Source organism: Ptychodera flava, chromosome 6, assembly GCF_041260155.1.
Source record: "Ptychodera flava strain L36383 chromosome 6, AS_Pfla_20210202, whole genome shotgun sequence".
Classification (NCBI taxonomy): Eukaryota; Metazoa; Hemichordata; class Enteropneusta; family Ptychoderidae; genus Ptychodera; species Ptychodera flava.
Genome location: NC_091933.1, coordinates 39,933,716 through 39,954,284, shown reverse-complemented (window position 1 = coordinate 39,954,284; position 20,569 = coordinate 39,933,716). Strand labels below are relative to the sequence as shown.

Genomic DNA, 20,569 nt, shown 5'->3' with positions numbered 1-20,569 from the left:
TATTAGTATTAACATTCATGATTAGACTAGAGTGGTTTCAACAATGGTGTCCAAGAAATTTGATTTGGAATTTCACCTAAATGTTGATTCACTATACATTGTAGGCTATAAGGAAACTACAAATAAGTCATATAGGTTATCTGATCCTAAATTGTTATTCAAAAGTTGTTCGACCTGAAGCTTCCAGTTGTTACTGATGACACTATGCACTGTTCTGAATATTTTGTATTCTAGCAATGTCCTCAAAAAATAAAAAATGTACATACAGCGACATGAACGTTTGACACCGACCTACACCCAATGTATTGTCAATGGGAGAATGATATCAAATAAGTGATCTCCCAAATTGTTATTGAAAGAGTCATTATAGGGGACAGTTATGCAAAATAGAGGAGTTGAATAAGTAGAATCATGACAACTTAAATCAATGTGGCTGCTTGAATCATCAATACATTGTTTATTATACCTAAATTTGCGCCCGAAGGGCGCGTCGAAAATTGAAATGGCAGAAATTGAAAGTGCCAGGAGGTATTTGTTCTTTTTTCAGTATTCCATATTCTTCAATATGTGCACATGCAATTTCAACTTTGATGCATGAAAAAAGGTGACCCTCCCCCAAGGCTTGCACAAAATTTTATGACCCTTCAAAAATGCTTGCGCGAAAAATGGCGACCCACCCCCAAAAAACACCGCCCACCCCCCTGTAATTTATGTCCAGTCCCTTACACGGACTTACAATTGTGCTCATCATCGAACATTAGTTAAAGTCGCGTGTGAACTATTTGTGTTTCCCAGCCGCGTGGTCAAGTCTGAGGTACCTCTGCGGTAACGTTAAGTTTTCCATAGAAATTGTTAAGCATTTAGAAAGGGTTGAACAGAGTTTTTGTTCTGAAAGTGTGTTCGACTCCTGCCGTCGGGAGGTCGATCAGTACGGTTACTGTTACCATAGAGTAATATTTATAGTTTTGAAGTACGGTTTTACTATTTTATATGTAGACCCCGATATTTGACACAATATAGTAATATACAGAAGTTGTTTGTTACATTATATGACTGTGTGTTGGTTCCTCATTTCATGCCCCATGCTGTGTAGCCCTGCGTACAGGTGTGTGCACGTGTGTTCCCAGCATTATATGGCCTCTACCAAAGCCCTGCAATGGTCTTTGAACAGACTTGAGGTCTCTGCGGCCTGGATCTGGACCGCAATGAAGACTAAACGGTCTTTTTGGCCGAAATTCTGCTCTATTGGGGCAAAATCCTTTCCCTGCCTACCTTTACCTCCTAACCAATCCCAGAAAAGATGCGATTGACTTCTCCTAACGTCCAAAACCGCTCATTTTCTGAAACATAACATACTCGACAAGTTGTTTACCCATGGAGATCCCCATTTTGAATCTCGCTGCAGAGACCCCAGTTATCTCCACAGACTGCTGCAGGGCTGTGATGGAGGCCGTATACGCCAGGAACACACAGACCTGTACTCAGGGCTACATGCTCTGTTGCTGCTCTAGAGAGGTTAACGCCAGTCTCGGACTTGTTGGCCCTGCTAGAGAAATAAATTTGGCTGAGCTTCGGTCGGTTATTATTCTGCCGTCTCGAAACATCGGTTACACAAGCAACATTTCGGTGAAATTCCAAAGTCAATTTTGTTTTCCATAACTCAATACAAACCTTTGTAAAATTTGACCCCCCCCCCCTTCAATCATTGATTGTAAAATTTGACCCCCCCTAAAAAGCGGTTTTGTAAAAGTCAACCCCCCTGATTTCCACCGCCCCCTCCCCGCAAATAACGAATGCTCCCTTAAAACGATACGATTGATTTATCAAACAGTACTTTGTGCATTGTAGCGTACCGTTTTGACGTCAATCGATGCAGTAGCTTCGTCCATTACGAGGATCTGAGAGTTCCTGAGAAACGCTCTCGCCAGGCAGAAAAGCTGTCTCTGACCGACGCTGAAGTTTTCACCTGCCTCTGAAATATCTGCTTCTGTAAATAACAGAGGAAATAGTGTCGGTGATGCTGTGCTCCCATTTAATCGGATATGTGTCCCAAAACGAGAATAAAAGGTATCGGACAAGTTTCAGAAGTAAAGATATTCTGACTGAAAATGAGAATTGTGGCCCAGAATTGTGCTCCCATTTGATCGGAACTGCAGTAATTTCGCCACGGCAAGTATGAAAGCTGTAAAACCGGAAGTTAAAGAAGTGAGGATATTTTGGCTGAAAATGAGAAATTTGGCCCAGAAAAGTTAGATATATAAATTTACGACCAAGTCATCGAAGCTCAATGCTATTGTCAAGAGGCACCTTCAAACAAATTGTCTCCCTGATAGATACTTTTGGAGGAAAAAGTGCTTCTGCAAAAATAATAATATTTGTCACAAACAATGATATGAACACATTTCACTATCCTTACATTAAAAATGAAGTAATGCATACATATCCTTAGCGGCACCAATCAGTCGATTTGTCGGAGACGAGAAAAACGTTTCGCAAATAAGAAACCGGTTTCAAAACGTGATCATTTCATCTAAGAGAAAGCAAGTCATCCCTACGAAACCAACATCACAAATTTGAAAGCTATGCAAGGATCCTGTTTTGTGAAAAGGGCAATTATGAATTATGGAGAAATATCGCCCTGGAAATTCTCATGTTCAAAGTTGACCTTCATTTGAAAAAAAAATTACAAAGATGACTGATGAACAGTTTAGAATAATGACATTTTAAACACTTGCACTAGCATGGAAACTTAAAGAAAACGCAGTCACACCTTCTTATAAAATGTCAAGGCAATAATTGCAGCGGAATTTCAATCTATTTTAGGTGTTATACATAAATACAGAGTGACATGAGGACTCATGCCGGCTGATTTCAATAACTCCCCATTATATGAGTGAGTACCGTAAATGGGAGCTAAAATAGACGCATTAAGATCTGAAACACTAATAGCAGATTTTTAACTCCTTAGTGAAAGTAGGTATGATGCAATACCCTGAATACCAATCGAAACTTCTTAATAATAACGCTACGGTAGCCCTGATGCCTTTTTGCATCGTGAGGTACAGATAAAAGTGTTGTTTGTTAAATATATCTAGTGATCGAAGGCATATCACTACCAATATCGTTCTTCGCTAGCAGAGGTAATTCATAGAATATATACGTCTCATAAACAGACAAGTAAAATTTACTGCATTTACTTATTTGCCCATACCTAACTGTTCGGGAAGATCGGCGACGACGTCCTGTAACTGAGCAACTTCTAAAGCTTTCAAAAGTTCAGCGTCACTTTTTGTGGTTTCCGGGTCGAGATTGAATCTTCAACAGCATAAAAAAATGAAGTTAATGTAACAATTATGAAACGTGACACAACCGGGCATGCGTAAACGTATAAAATATATGTATGTGCGACGCCTCTCAACATCAGACGTCAAAACATATTACAAGGAGGATTTTGTGCTATGACCAACAGGGATTGTGAATAGACGGAGGGATCGCTGGCTAGTTTTTATGGTATGAACAAAGCTAGTGCACGCGAGTTTAGTAATATTCTGACAAGTTACAATATGGCGTCAAAACAAATCCAATCATCAAAATCATACAACGTAATAAAATTACCTGGTCGCATAAACACAAAAATTAGAATTTCAGGAAGGGCCATCTTGAACTACAAATATAATTAATATATGGTGGTACCAGGTGTCCGGAATGGGTAAGCGTACCCTGCCAGCATGCTACACCCTTCAAGAATTGCCCAAAGTGTCTAAAACAACAGTAGTCCAGTGAAGCTACTGAATATTGGTCAAAAGTTAGGAATACCGTCACGCATTATTTGTTTAACAGATATGTCGTATTTGGAAACTATGTCTCCATATTTACCATAGAATATCTGAAACGATCTTGCAAGCCTACTTTCAGAGAAGTTCCTCTTTGCCAACCACAAATTCTTTTACCTGATCGTTCCAGTAAACAGCACTGGGTCCTGTGGAATAATAGCCAGTCGTGTACGCAGAGTCAACAAAGGCACGTGACTGATATCTACGCCGTCAATTATTATGCGTCCTGGAAGACAACGAACAACCAGAATGAACATAGAGAAAGCTGAATATGCCTTTATATTGATCAGAAGATAACTGATACTTTGTGTCAATTGTATTTTATCTACTTACCTTTGAAAGTGTCAATCATCCTGAATAGTGCCAAGGTAAGTGATGACTTTCCGCTGCCGGTTCTACCACAAATTCCGATCTATTTAAAACACAATATTCGTTGGTGAGAAGTTACTTTATCGCCGTAAATGCTTGCACTTTCAGACCATGTAGAAAGGATTGATAAAATGGGGAAGCAATGCAATGAAAGGCGGTATGTCTTGGAGGAACTTAGACTTCTCGCCCTTTAAACACATTCAATCCGTGACATTGCTTGAAATATGGTGTGTAGGCCTACATGTACATTTACACCAAATTTCAAGCAGATACATGCCCCGTTCCCAAAAACTGAGTAGACGGACAGAATGGCAACCTTACATGCATGCATGCATGCATGCATACACACAGACAGACAGACAGACACACATACACACACAGACGCACACACAGACAGACAGAAAGACACACAGACAGGCAGGCAGGCAGGTAGGCAGGTGGACATACATACATACATACATACATACATACATACATACATACATACATACATACATATATACATACATACACAGGTATACAGGCGGACAGACGACGGACACTGGACAGCTAACTCAATAGCTTCTGTTGCCATAGCAACTAGAAACTAAAATGAGTTTGTATTATCACAGAGTATACTAAACTAACATTATGTTCATCTTTGAAAATTTTGGATGCTCTTCAAGTTAACTGAGAAAGTTGGTCAAGTCTGTGGAGGCGAAAACGTTTACGCCTTAATTATGAAAGGCCTTCCCGGGAGCTACGACTTTGCTTCAATTGGGTGACATATCTTATTGAGCAACATTCATTTCAGCCAAAAAAATTTCGCTTTTCATCCACATAACCGTGGATCAGAGTTACCGATACATACCAGTCAGAACGGATATGAGGATTGTCAAGCCACTAATTGTAATCATGAAGTTTTGATTTGAATATACTTACCTTTTCGCCGCCTTTGAAATGTACATTAATATCCTTTAAAACAGGCTCTAACTCATTGGCATATCTCACTGAGACATCTTCAAATTGGATATTGCCTTTGTCTGGCCAGCTAGGGGGCGGATTATACGTCCCTGTATTTGTAATAAATGAAATGTGTCAGTGGTCGGTTATAAACAATTGTCAGTTCATTTAAGGCGTTGCCTTTTGGTAGAAAATACAACGAGTTGGTTTTCAGAAACATGGATGAATTACTTGCACCGAAGTAGGTTACAACGAATTGTATTTAGGCGGGAAATGTTTGCACAAGACTCCGATTCATCACATTTCACTGAAAATGAAAATATCGAGACGAAAATATGAAAGCATTGGGTTGCATTGTGTGATTCTGTCAATGACTTGTATTCGACAGATTTCTACAACATTTTGTGAAGTTTTTGTACAGCTTTAGTCCGATGTGACATGTTGAATGAAGTGAAAGTTTGCTCTGATCACTGATACGTCGACTCAGGGGGCAGATACACGTGTAGCCGTGAGACTGATGAAGCAGAATTTACAAATCGCAGGCATGGATTTCAAGGGTATTGCTTAGGCTTGTCAGTGCATAAATTTCAACCGGAAATCGTGCAGCGTGTTCGCTAAAGGGAGGAAAAACCGATTTTTGGAAGGTTCAGCAAAACGCTTGTCACATGACTATTATGCAAATAATGACTGTATACTGTGCACGGTCGGATTTCCCAATATTAGGGCTTTCAGAAAATATGTACTTTTTTAGGGTTTGGGAATTCTATAACTGAGAAAAAATAAACAGCTGAAAGTGTCTTTTAGGTATGTAGCTACCTTAAAAAACATGATTCTACAGGTGAGTAGTTCTTGATACACTACCTGTATGACCAAAAGTGCATGTATGAAAATTCAAGTACATTTTATGCCAGCAATTACAACGCTAGGTCTTGTCTCGAAAAGAAGGTACCGATTAAGAATAAAAGTACTACATGTCTATACTGAAGCCACGCTGACGGGAAACTTATTAGGGTGAACTATATAGCTGCTTGATACGATCGGCCAGATTTTTGCAACCTGCAAAGGAAAAGGTCATAATGTAGAACAGGGAAAGATTGATCGTTATTAATTAAACCAACAAATACACATCTTCATTTTTCAGACACTGCAATGCTCTCATACTTAATGAAGATCTTCCCTTTGGCGAGCTTGAGGAGATTTAGTTGACAGGGGTATGTTCTTTATTAAGGTTCTTTAAAAATACATCCGCCATCGAAACTCCGGGATGCCAGAAGTATACACAATGAAATGAGAGGCACAGTTTGATTGCATGAATCTATATCAGCGTTAACAGAAAACTAACTAATTCAGAAATATGAGGCAAAATTATACATGTTACCATGCTTTCATCGTCGCCACTGTCTTCCTCGTCCAAATCGATATCTGTAAATCCTCTGCTCTGGGACGGCAGCCCGTTCTCTGGCCTTCCCGTCTCTTTGCAGTCGAAAAACTGCCGCAAACGTCTGATCGATGGTACAGCATCGGCCACGTACCGCACAGACTGTCCGAAAACTATTAGCGGCAAGTGAAGTTGAGAAAAAAAGGCGAGAGCTACGAAAGCCTTGTCGGGTGTCAATGGTTCTGGACTCAAGAATGAATATGAAACAAATGCCTTGGAGTGAGGTGACAGGTATAGGGGAGAGAGAGAGAGAGAGAGAGAGAGAGAGAGAGAGAGAGAGAGAGAGAGAGAGAGAGAGAGAGAGAGAGAGAGAGTTCAACGTAGACAAGGAATATATAGGGAGTGAGACAGATATAATAGATATTTTAGATATTTCAAATATTTGTGTACCTGAAGATACTGCAGATACTATTCAAACCTTAATTTGAACTATTTCTTGCTCTAGTGTTTGTTGGCAAATCTGACTCAATGTAGTTGCTGCGACATTGTTCTTCAACAGCACGCCTAATATATTGTTCTGAATATCATTTCAATATCATTTCAAGTGATATGTGGACATACGTATACCTTGACCAAAACAAAAGTATCGCGCATAGCTAGATGATGTATCAACTTGTTATTAACATGACAATTCATGGACACCCGATCCAGGGACTCTGGGTGAATCTGTCGTAAAAGTTTACCTACCAAAAGTGACACTACTGCTGTCGTGAGCATGGACAGTGATACTGTAAGACAACGAAAGTATACTGTTACGCTATTGTCACACAGTTGAAATAACTAACGCGTGATTGTTATCGTAATACCTACGATATCCACTCTACAACAACAAGTTCAATATTTAATAGTTACTTAATGGCATTTACAACAAGCCTTCGTCAAGAACTATATTGAACGTAAAATATATAAAAGATACTCACCCGACCTGAATCCGTAGTTTGCAGGTAATGCCTTTAATCATCGAGATATGACAATATAAAATGACCTCCCCATTTATGGCCAATAAAAGGTCTCAACAACAACTTTTAAATACTCGGTATTCCATCGATATTGAATATGAGTACGCAAATGAGGGCACTTACAAATTACGCTCATGCAGATTCCAATTTTGATTAGCGACTGAACTTGCTTGTCTCTCACAACTTCTATGGCCTTGCAAAACATAACTTCCCAACCATACAATTTAACAAGTTTCATGCTTTGTAAAGTCTCGTTGATTTTCTTCAACCTCTTGTCGGAAACTTTCTATGGAGGTAGAAAATAGCATATCACTAATACCGACATTAAAAGCTAGTAATAATGGGCTTCATTGTTCATCGAAAGAACAAAATCAAATTCACGAACGATGATAGCAAACTTCCTATTACTTAGCTGGCTAATACTTGTTAGAAAGTTTTTGTCGAATTGCGTAAGAAAGAACAATACCATGGAATATTTTCACATTTTCACATACTAGTAGTAGACTTTAGATGTAGATCAGGGTCCACCGATTCTTAATAATATAAAAGAGCTACCCTGCTAAAAGGTCAATAAAGTTGCGATTATAAAGATATAGCCAAAAGCGTAGACATTTCAGGCAACTTTCAGGAAATAATTTCACGCGTGGTGTGTGCTGTCCGTTTGAAAGAGAGAGGGGGAGGGAGGGGGAGGGGAGGGAGGGGGAGAGCCCGAGGCAGACAGACAGAGACAGTCAGACAGAACGACAGAGTGACAGACAAACAAAAGACAGACAGAGATAGGGTCAGAAACATTTATATTCTGGCTTTTTTCTGCAGTGAGCAGGTACTTACCAGTACTTCGGCTTGAATTCTTGCAAGTTTACGACACCATAAATTGTATTGGCAAGAAAACAATAAAGAAGGATGCCCCGATGAGAGCCGAAACTCCTATTTCCATGTACAACAGAGCGAGTATTGCGGCGACCTGTGGGGTGTGATTACAGGTGTTAAACATACAACACTGCCAACACCACTGCTATTGTTACTGTGATGTTATTCTGCAGGTAAATATTCTCATATACCACGAGGCAAATTATGCAATAATGCACGTGCATGGCGTCACATTCTAACAGGTCTATAGATCTCTCTGTTCGCCTATAGAAACGTACGCTGAGTAAAATATACACTGGGCAATTTTTTTTTCGGAACAAGTACTACGGGAACACTTGTATGGATACAATGTATACAGATAGATATCCACATAGTATGAGAATAGTTTTATCGGGAGTAGACGATCTCACCTGAAAAATTGGCGAGGCCGATACCATGTTTTGTTTTAGTTAGTTTTTTTGCTTTGTTTGCTGATTGCTGAAGAGTTTACAATGCCTTGTATTGTACTGTAAAAGTTGTCGAGGAACAGTAATCCGTATCGTCGGTTATACGTGCGTGAAATTTCCAGAAAATTCACTCTTCGGCGTTGTCAGATATCACTTCAAGAAATACCACCAAAACTTAATCTTAATTAATGGACTGAATCGGTTGAGGCTCAACGGAAGTAGAAGGCTTTCGGTAGTATAATGCAACAATTCAAAATGTGAAAAAGTGAACCGTTTTAACTTTGACGAAACGCCAACTCTCTTCTTTACTTTCGGAATTATTTACCATGTGAACATGCTCCAGCAAGACTATGATAATTAAATATCTTATCGTCAGGCTATGAAAGTGCTATTCAAGTTTGGCAATTATGCCTTAAAGAAGCTTAAAAGTCAGGTGCCTTTCACATGCATATTAACTAAAGTTTGTCATCGACGACTGACCCTGACGACTTACAATCTCTATCTATTCGTACCGTTAGCTCCGATGATTCAAGTTCATCGATTTTTAACAATGTAGTCGGACAAGCAATACAAAACATGTTCCTTGTACTACTTTAGAGAACAATCTGATACCCAATCTTCTTACCAGGAATGGAATCGGCCAGATTCCCATGTGATACTGGGTACACCAGAGAATTGCCATAGTGTCCACTGACATGTAATTAGTGACTTGTCCAACAGTCATATCGCCACTCGATAAAGCCGACGCTGGGAGGCGAAGGGACTTTTCGTAGGTATATGCCTGAAATAGAACAAAACCATTAATAATGCTGATCACGACTTACTTAGTATCAGACCATGTGCAAGACATCGGTTGTTATCGATAGAATTCGAACAAAAGTAATCACTTTCATTTGCATCTGCTTTAATTTGCGTCTGAGTTAAGGGACGGACCATATGACATCCAGGGGGTCGGGAGATTGTTGGAAAAAAATCCAAAGCGCCTGCTTTTGAAGAAAGGTCAAACCAAGGATGACGGAAAAATAGAAAAAAGATTGTCAGCAGACATGAAGTTAAAAATTAAGCCCCGACAGTTACTTTCGGTAACTACTTTTCAATTTTGGCGCACCTGGTACCCGTTTGGTGCTCAACTAATCCGTGACAAATTACGTCCACTCCTTCTGATGTCGTGATTCTTGATATATCATATTCTAAAACACTTGTTTTGACATTTTCGATTTGAAATTTCGATAATCTAAGTCATGACAATGCCCCAGTCCTCAAACGTTCACAGTGAATAAAACAGAAGGCAGATGCAAGACATCCTTCTTTTTATATATATCAATACAACGGCACCAGTCTTTAAATCAAATAAGTCAAAACGTCTTTATAGCGTGACCAATCACGTCCAGGTGATGTGTCATCTTTCAGCTGTTCTGGGCTATCATCGTGCCAACTATATCATTGGGCACATTGCTTTTATTCCTTCTGGCCTATACAAATTTAATATTCGATAAGGTACACTTCTTGCATGTGAGTTTGACCCCAGGTTTGACCCAGAGTTTGACCCACAGCGCCCTCTATCGTTAGTTTGATGGAAACGGGACAGAATATACAGGGCAATCATCATTGCTAAAAGGTTTTGCTAGAGAGTGAGATTGTTTAATGTTTCTTGTACCGTGGACGAAAACGACGATTTTCCGCGCTGTGTCAATATCTTCGCGCTGTGTAAAAATCTCCGCGCTGTGGGAAATTTATCTCCGTGCTGTGTAATCTCCCCGATGTCGGAAATTCTCCGCGCTGTTGAAGGGAAACCTAAGTCTAGGGAGTGTCACCATTTATCCCTTGTAAAATCCACCTTGAATAAAATGCAGCTCAAATTTGCCACATCTTTGCACCCGCCAGCGACTGCGGCGCGACGAAGGAGACTTTGAAGTAGACGACATTTACGAAAATAAACTCGAAATCCCAGGGCTCATGGGAGGAGCGTGCGTGACGTCATCGGCGATACATGAGCGTGTGTTACAGTAAAAAAACAGAGGATAAAATCTGCAACAAGTTAAAACAAATGAGGAAAATACTGACCGACCAGCGGAAATAAAACACTTGCAAAGCACAGAGAATAAAAACGCAGACGTTTCGAGTGCGACACTGACGAAGGGTCGCACCCGAAACGTCTGCGTTTTTATTCTCTGTCCTTTGCAAGTGCTTTATTTCCCGCTGGTCGGTCAGTATTTTACTGTATTTGTTTTAACTTGTTGCAGTTTTTATCCTCTGCGTTTTAGCAAGTATTATCTCTCGCTGGTCGACCTAATTTTTTACTGTATTATTTTTCACTTGCTGCAATTTAGCGCTCTTTTGAGGTCGTTTGTAATTTTTATCGTGTGTGACAGCTTACCGTAGCATTGGAGTCTATGACTGTCAAGTTTAGTTCTGCATGTTACAACTTTTTAATGCTCAGTAGAATGAAAAAATGAATTAAGTGCAGTTGGGTGCAAAAACGACTAAAGACAGAACAAAAACGGTGTTAGTTTTTACCGTTTTCCCACAGAGCAGCTTCTTCGAAGACAGTGGCTAAAGAAAGTCCGGCGAGTCGGAGGTAATAGGGTCTAAAATGTTAAAAACTGTCAAGATACTAAGTTATGTTCTGCACCTTTCAAAGGTCTGCAAAATCGCCGATATAAACCGATAAATATGGGCAATTTCGGGACTACACCTCAGCCTAGAACGACTTCTTGCCTATCGTTTCTTGGCACGCTGAGAAATAGCTGATATTTACCCTATAAATATCGGCAATTCCGAGACTCTAATATCGATACCAGACGATCATACTAGATTTCCTTGCACTGTGTCTCGACACGCAGAGTCTTCAAAATCACCAATATTAACCCGATAAATATAGGCGATTTCGGACTTTAACTCTGATACTACTACTTTGTCAAATCGTGGGTAAATATCCAATGTATATCGGAGATTTAACCACCTAAGGGAGCATTCGTTTTTACGGGGAGGGGGTCGGTGGAATTTGAGGGACAAATGAAAATGTAAGCTACCCCCCTCCAAATCAAATTTCTAAAATTTAACCCCCCCCCTCAATTCATCATTGTAAAATGTGACCCCTCAAAAATCATCAGATTTGATTCATTAAACCTTCGCACCCCATGGCCCTGGCCTGAAAAAATTAGGCCCTTCAAAAGTGTTTGCAAGAAAAAGAGCTACCCATCCCTTGAATTTCCATGCACAAAAAACAGCGACCATCCCCCAGATGTCACAGTCCGTATCAATAATATCTTAATTGAATTATAATTTCCCATTTGACCTTTGACCTTTCAAAGAGTCCTTTTTGAACTTTACAAATAATCACTGGGTTAAATTGTCATATTGGTTTTTCAGATCTGCTCCTTTAAATATAATATTCTCGTCACGTACATTTATATCAATTGTCAAACTTTTTTAAAACACTGATTTTAATAGCTAGTTTTGTATAATTGTAAAAAATATATTCAAAGTTTCCTCACATACCACAATTTAAAGAGAATCAAAATTTTTGGTGACGTTCCAAAACCAAATTTCTTGCACACACATGAACTTGTAATCGCCCTAGTCTAATCAAGAACGTTAATGTCAATAATCAAGAGTCTATAAAAACACAGATTTAGCTAGTTTTGTATTTAAAGGAAATTATTCATAGCTTCTCATAGACTACACATAAATTTTGTATGAAGGACCAAGTAACATTTCTGTGAAATTCAAAAGTCAAATTTTTTCCATAACTCCATACAAACCTTTGTAAAATTTGACCCCCTTCCAATCATTGATTGCAAAATTTGACCCCCTTAAAAACAGTTTCGTAAAAGTCAACCCCCCTGATTTCCACCGACCCCCCTCCCTGTAAAAAACGAATGCTCCCTAACAGATCTGACCACCCGACTACCTCTGTCCGACTCTTAGTTCAAAATAGCATCCATGGCCGGTAGTTAAGAATCCTGCATGTTTTACATTATTAAATTTATTCAAGCAAGAAATACATTTTTATGTCCACACGAAACTTCATACACATAATTACTAGCGGGACTTCGTTGAAAGGATCGATCGGATATCATCGGGAGTTTCCGGGAGGGCCTTGCACGAAATACATTACATGTAGGCAGAGATCGAAACTCAAGCAAAATCTCTACTGGCCAAGCGGGCCAGCAATTAAAAAAAATCACTGGCCCTGAAGGAAATCAGCTAGTCCGATCCTCAGGTCAAATCCAAATATAGTGAAGATTCTCTTCTCGCGCTCAGAATAGGGGTCTAGAACATTTGATTGAAAAAATAAAAAAGACGCCACTTCAACATCCTAACATTCTACCTTTTAATTCTTTTAAAGGTAAGCAAATGAAGATGACTATCAAAATGAAAAGTTTGGGCAACTGGTCCAAGTGCCAAAAAAAACATATGAAATCAGCGAAAGGTTGAAAACAGTCACCTAAAACTTTTTCTCTAAAATCAACCTTTCACAACAAATATTTCTAACATTGAGAAAAGCGTGGGCTTTAAGTGTGTGCCAACACGGAAAAGCTAAGCGCCCAGAACTCCGATCAGGGATTGGTAAGTTTGGCTCCACAAACACCGGATCACACACAAATGGAGTCAATGCAACAGTTGACTCTTTCAAAAATGATTCTGGCTTCTCCTCTTTGAGGGAAGATGACCATCATCAAGTTGAAATCGAAAGAATGCAAAAACTAGAGCAACTGATGAAGAAAACAAATACTAAACCTACGTTAAAAGACGAATCACAAAAATGTAAGCTTAATCTTAACAGATGACCAAGGCAAATGACCATCAAAGTTAAATCACTATGAACAAGGCGCGACTTTGCACAATCATAAATTTATATCGAACATTTACTTTCCAGTATCGAAGTTTGAAGCCAACATATTTCTTTCTTTCTATCACACATAACAATCTCGGGTCTAATATCATTGCTTGACTATACAAGAATGACTTGCCTTGTTTCGGGGCACGCCGGGTCTGCGAAATTGCCGATATTTTACCGCAAGCTGATACTCATCAGCGATTTTGGGACTCTAATAATCGAGACTAGACGATACTAGAATGACTTGCCTTGTGTCTCGGCATGTGGTCTATGTAAAACCGCCGATGTTAAGGGTGTTTATGGGCGATTTTGGTACTCTAATATCGATACAAGTCGATCCTAGACTTTCAAATCACTGGTTAATATCCAATATATATCGGAGATTTTACCTCCTCAAAGGTTTTGCCAAGCCCAACTTCTTCAATCCAAATATAACTTCGATACTAAACGATACTTTATATATGCCACTTGTCAAATCGTGGGTTTATATCCGATGTATATCGGGGATTTCACTACCTTACAGATCTGACCCCGCGGACTTCCGTAGTCCGACTCTAACTTAATTTATTCGATACTAGACTTGTCAAAACGGTGGGTAAATATCCTATATCGGAGACTTCACCACCTCACATATCTAACCAAACAATCCTTATTTCGATACTGTGTTGTCTAGTAGCTGTAAATATCCGATATCATATAAAAGTGCAATGTTGCGGTGCCCTCGTGATTTCTGTACGATTCATTTTGTCTCGTCCTGTATTTCACAAAAAATAACACAAAACTTGCAATGATCCATATGATATATCATGCACTATTAAACAGTGGTAGATCCAATGTTTGAAGTTGCCTTCATTTCCTTTGAAGTTTCTATTTGCTATTCAAATGCTGTTACATACTTCGAGTTTGACCTATCGCCATGCGTTACATGCACTCCCACACATACATGAGGTAAACCACTCGCTAGCCCGAAAAGAGACGAGCACTTTAGCTCGCTCAACACAGTCAATACGCTAAACAATGACGCCTGTTATGACCGTCAATAGATCTCGAAGCAAACTTACGGGGAGCATATTGAAATGGGTAGGCTTTCGCCTTGATGCAGTACCGATCAGTCTATTCAGTTTTTAATTGCGAATTTTACGTTTTCCAAATCTCTTGAAAGAATTAATGTCGTATATTTGAATACTTTCGTCTAGTATTTAGCTTAGAAAACATTCAGGTAAACTTCTTCACATATAGTGAAAGTTACTGGCCTGCGTCTTTAGGAACAGCAGGACATCTTTCAAGAGTTACTGGTCCGGCATGAAAACAGCTGGCCTCGGGCCATCGGGTTAGCGTGAATTTCGCACGCTGCATGTAGGCTTTAAAAAAATTTACTTGACGATCGGGACTTGGACAGAGAACCGATCGGACATCATCGGGAGTTTTGGCTGGTCTTCCACGAAATACATTATTTACAGCGATAGACGATACTCATAACTGGATTGTCCATATCGCGGGTAAATATTCAATATAGCTTATATCGAAGATTTCATCACTTTACAGATCTGAGCAAGCACGACTTCCTCAGTTCGACCCCAACTTCGAAAAACGGACGATACTACAGATTTTTCAAATCGCGGTAAATACTTTCCGATATATATCGAGGATTTCGCAACCTTAAAGATCTGGCCAAGCTCGCGCGAAAACCAGCCTTGCAAACAAATGAACATCGCGATGTACCAGTCTATAATTAACATTATTTCTAACAACCACTCGGCTATTTACTATCGACGATGAAGATTTTCTATCCTGTCAATACTTTTCTTTTTGCTCATCAGATTTGTTACATATTTCATTATTTTCTCTGGTTGCACTCCTCGATGAACGTCGACTTTAGAAGTTCGATATCGCGATGCTCTTTTGTTCATGTTGTTTGCAGGGCTGGTTTTCGCCCGAGTGCTCATGGGTTGAATCAGATTACAACCATTTTCAGTAATAGATAGCGAAGCCACTGCAGTGAACTGCGATAAAACTGCTCACACTAATTACGAACGCTTCCCCCGCATATAGGCCTAGAGAGAAAATTGGGCTCTGCGTAAATTTACAAGCGCAGCTAAGCACATCATGTACCTAAGCGAGGTGGGTGTGCTCGAAAAAGTAGATCAACGCAAGTTTTGGATTCAAAATCGGCTGTTTCGGCGGAGAAACTGCGGGCCGTATTTCCGAGGTGCTATGTCTATGGCAATCAGCCGGGCTATGGTGGGAGGCCGTATAACGCCGTAACACACAGCCATGCAGAGCTACGTTAAATCACAGGGTGTTGTCTAAATGTCCGTCCCCAGGGGTGGGTAGGTGTTTCGTTGTATTGCTAATAAAGATATATTCTACCAACCTTTGGTGTTTTGGTCTTAAACTTAGCACTGCCCTTGACAATCTTGCGTTAACGTTTTATCAACATGCTGTATCTATTATCTGGTGAGTTTGAGTGCCTAATTGGCCAAAGTAAGCAAGGGTAAATTACTAAGCTGTGGACGCTGTCACCAGATTATCACCGGATTAAATTTGACAAAGTCAACAACGAACGCGCCAGTAAGGTATAACTGAAGATATATTTTACTGGCGCGTTCGTTGTTGACTTTGTCAAATTTAATCCGGTGATAATCTGGTGACAGCGTCCACACCCCCACAAGATAACAAACCTGTATTTTTCAGAAGCCTTGGGATCCCCAGAATAAGAAATAGCATTTGAACAGACAAAATATTGGGACTGAATAGCTGTCACGGTCATGTTTTGAAGGGTACCGCAAAATCACGATTTTTGTGACCCACATGGATTTTTGTCGAACCTGTCTTCATGTACGTCAACTGCTGAGTTTACTGTTTAACATGACCTCAGCAGATGACGTACATGAAGACAGGTTCATTTTAAAGTCGTCCTATTCTATGTACACAAATCAATTTTGCTAAAGTTGGTATTCCTCAGAAAAGCAGTATCAAAGCTTTCCAAAAATGTAAGGTTTGTGCTATTTCATGCTAGTTTACTCATTTAGGGGAGGATATAGTACCACCTACCCCTACTCATTTTTCGCCATTTTTTGCGGTACATACAAATCAAAAACCAGTGCAGACAGGTAGTGCATCCCAAAATATCCAATGTTAACATCTTTTTTCTAGTTCAGCAGATCCCAAAGAACAAAAACAAAATCCCATGTAGTAGGTTTTTTTTTGGGGGGGGGTGCACGGTGGGCCCCTCCTGCCCATGGACTAATATTTCTACTGCTGGAGAGTCAAAGTCCGATATTTTATGGTTGTCATCAAAACACTGTCACAAATGGCTGCCATTTCTTAATTTTTATGGTTTGTAACTACAGAAATTTTTGTGAAGATATTTGGGCGAAAACTTAATTTCACATATCGGTGACAGAACATCGACGTAGTTCAGAATAAGCCCTATCTAAAATAAGTAAGCAGGTAACACACACACACATTCCCTAAATTTGTTTAAAATGATCAGATAATCTTCAAATGACTGGAAGCCTGGGCCGTTCACTATTTTTTAGCATTTAAATCTGTAAGTGTTCATTTACTTGAAAGGCTGTTCTGGCTTGCAAACCACACCAATCAGTGATATTACACCCATATTGTAGGAGAGTGGCCCTGGCAATGACCACGATAGGCAGGCAAGCAGCCAGCACAAATCCATTGTTGAAGAACTCATTAACTGTGACGTAGCAGACCTAATGATAGACGAACAGACATGTTAGTGAAACATTTACACAGACTATTCTTGCTTTCCGCAAATTACACTCAAGAACACAACACAGCACTGCACATGCGCTGAGATGTTTGCTAAGGAAATCCTAAATTATGCTACCCTCAGCTGGCGTTCTTGGCATATCTACATATTGTATTCTGAATAGGTAGATATTATAACACGCCACATGCTCATTCCGTGTCGCGATTCGCCAGAATACGAGAAAATAGATAATGACGAGAAAATACATAAGTCTAGTCCCCACTGGATCGACAAAAGTGACGTCAGAGGGTATTTTGAAAAGCTATTTCCTAGGGAAACAGTTCTGACCAAATTTGGAAAAGTGCCGGGTCACGTGACCGTAGTGTCGTCTGCAGCTTTGCAACAATGGCTGGTGACTAGATCGTGATGTGCGTCCGGGATAGGTGACCACACATTCTCTAAAACAGATTTTCCAACATTTTCCAACATTCCAACAACGTAGGAACTTGAACAGTTCATCGACGGAAAAGATTAAAGTGCAACTAAGGATGTCGCTAGGTATGCTAAGGATATTTTTTGAAAGAAAGTGGTACCATGTACAACTTAATAAACCGCTGTGAAAACATCGCCCAGTAAACTTGTCACAATGGATTGTTGCGGTGCAAAATATCAAAGCACATTAAAAACTATATAACAATACAACATGAGCATGTGTTGTGTTATAAAAAACCTATAGCCTGGTCTTTATTCGGGCTATAGCGCTCGTCTATTACCCCTCGTGGCCGTGTGTTACCAGAAACACATCGTTATACCCCTCGGCTTACGGCCTCGCGGGATAGCGACGTGTTTCTGGTAAAACACAACCCCTCGGGGTAATAGACGGGCGCTATAGCCCTAATGACCAGGCAATAGGTGTTTATTATAACACGCCACATGCTCATTCCGTGTCGCGATTCGCCAGAATACGTCACGTGACGAGAAAATAGATACGTCTAGTCCCCACCAAATCGACAAAAGTGACGTCAGAGGGTATTTTAAAAAGCTATTTCCCTAGGGAAATAGCTCTGACCAAATTTGGAAAAGTGCCCGGTCACGTGACCGTAGTGTCGTCTGCAGCTTTGCAACAATGGCTGGTGACTAGAACGTGATGTGCGTCCGGGATAGGTGACGACACATTCTCTAAAACAGATTTTCCAACATTTTCCAACATTCCAACAGCGTAGGAACTTGAACAGCTCATCGACGGAAAAGATTAAAGTGCAACTAAGGATGTCGCTAGGTATGCTAAGGATATTTTTTGAAAGAAAGTGGTACCACGTACAACTGAAACCGCTGTGGAAACATCGCCCAGTAAACTTGTCACAATGGATTGTTGCGGTGCAAAATATCAAAACACATTAAAAACTATATAACAATACAACATGAGCATGTGGTGTGTTATAAAACACCTATAGCCTGGTCTTTATTCGGGCTATAGCGCTCGTCTATTACCCCTCGTGGCCGTGTGTTACCAGAAACACACGGCCCCTCGGGGTAATAGACGGGCGCTATAGCCCTCATGACCAGGCAATAGGTGTTAATTATTCCCTAATATTTTTCTTCGTTCAGCTCGGAAAATACGCGTGACGTAATGACTGTCACTACGTGTCACCAAGAGTCGAAGACGAGTAGTGACACGGTCATTATGTCACGAGTATTTTCCGAACTGAACGAAGTTAAATATTAGGGAATAATATACTTATCACATGCACAAGCCAAGAATTCGTTATATTTTGCAAAGTAAAAGAAGTTTGCCATGACGATTCCGCGTTTAAACATTTGAACTACTTCAATAGGAATAATATCAATACGATGTGCGCAAGTTGTCAATCCTTTCAAGTCGTCCGTTGCATGAGCAAGGAACACGGCGTTCACGTTGGTTCGTGTATGGAGCAAATGCCAGACGACCCCTCGGTCTACACGTACCTTCCGCAAAGTTATACACTATTTCAAAGATAGCATAGGCCTAGAAATTTACCTCAGACGAAGATACGCTATTTTTCGGGAACAAAAATCGACTAAATCTCGACGGCGCGAACACTGTAAACGTCGCGCCTGACCCTGGTTGCAATGCTTACGGAACCCATGGTAACGCGACCAGCTTCGAGTTCGTTTTTTCCGCAAATTATTCACGTTATTCCTTCGGAATATACAGGCGGTACACTCTTGTGTTTTCATTGTTCGGATTATTATTGTCGTAGTCTGTGAAAATATCGATTTCATTACATGACTTTTGGAGGCCTGGACACCGCACTTGACCCCCTTGTTGCAGGGGAAACCGTATGTCTACCGCATGAAAGTACAAGTGCGTCGAAAGTTCAGGCGTCGGCGGGGTCTATACGAATACGAACCCCCATTCATATTGGCGACAAAACTAAAACACGATGACTCAAAAATTTGCCTAGTTGATGTATTTTGTCAGACTCTAATAATCATGACTAATGTTTACGATATTTTCACGTCAGACACATTTTGATCTTGGGAGAAATACCGGCCGCCATGTTGTTTGTTTACATTGACGAGCACACCGAAGATCGACGCAAAAAAGGTCCGACGCACCAAAATTGATGACATAGACGCGGGTTGTCGTGACGTAGAACGACCAGAGAATAAATCCCGTATTTTTTGTTCGGAGACGACAAACTTGGCTTGTGCATGTGAAAACTTATGAGCAAGTTTCCTTACGTTCTCTGCGCTTTTTGCTTCATCGTAGTACCACAAAGCCGAATATCTCACTATGCCGCCTATGATCAAGGGGAAAGTTATGGTACAAAAGTCTGACAGTGCCTTGATAGTTACACCAACTGTGATATTCCATCCGTACGCCCTCAGGTAAGCTCTCCACAGAGATGGCACGCTGTTCGTCTTCAGAGCTCTTTCCTGGGGAGTATCGGTAAAAAAAGATAGAAAGGTAGTAATTACGGTGGCCCAAACACGTCATATTGACTTATATTATGAAATATAAACTTCTGGACAATACCGTTAATATTTATGGGATTTTATTTCCCAAACACAAACTTAAATTTGTCACATCAACTGTAACTATGAGGGAAAAAACTCTATTTTTGACGGACTAAACTTTATAATTTTGGCAGTACAACTTTAATTTGGA

The 20,569-nt window shown here is 40.1% G+C and overlaps 1 long non-coding RNA gene across 1 annotated transcript; it reads right to left on the bottom strand.

Annotated features, from left to right (window-relative positions):
- Window positions 1–9,486: 9,486 nt before the first annotated feature.
- Window positions 9,487–20,259, bottom strand: LOC139134349 (uncharacterized). Its single transcript, XR_011552791.1, has 3 exons — window positions 20,143–20,259; window positions 17,270–17,419; window positions 9,487–9,638 (listed from the first exon to the last, which is right to left on the bottom strand). It is a non-coding gene; the product is annotated as an uncharacterized lncRNA (long non-coding RNA).
- Between the last annotated feature and the right edge of the window lie 310 nt (window positions 20,260–20,569).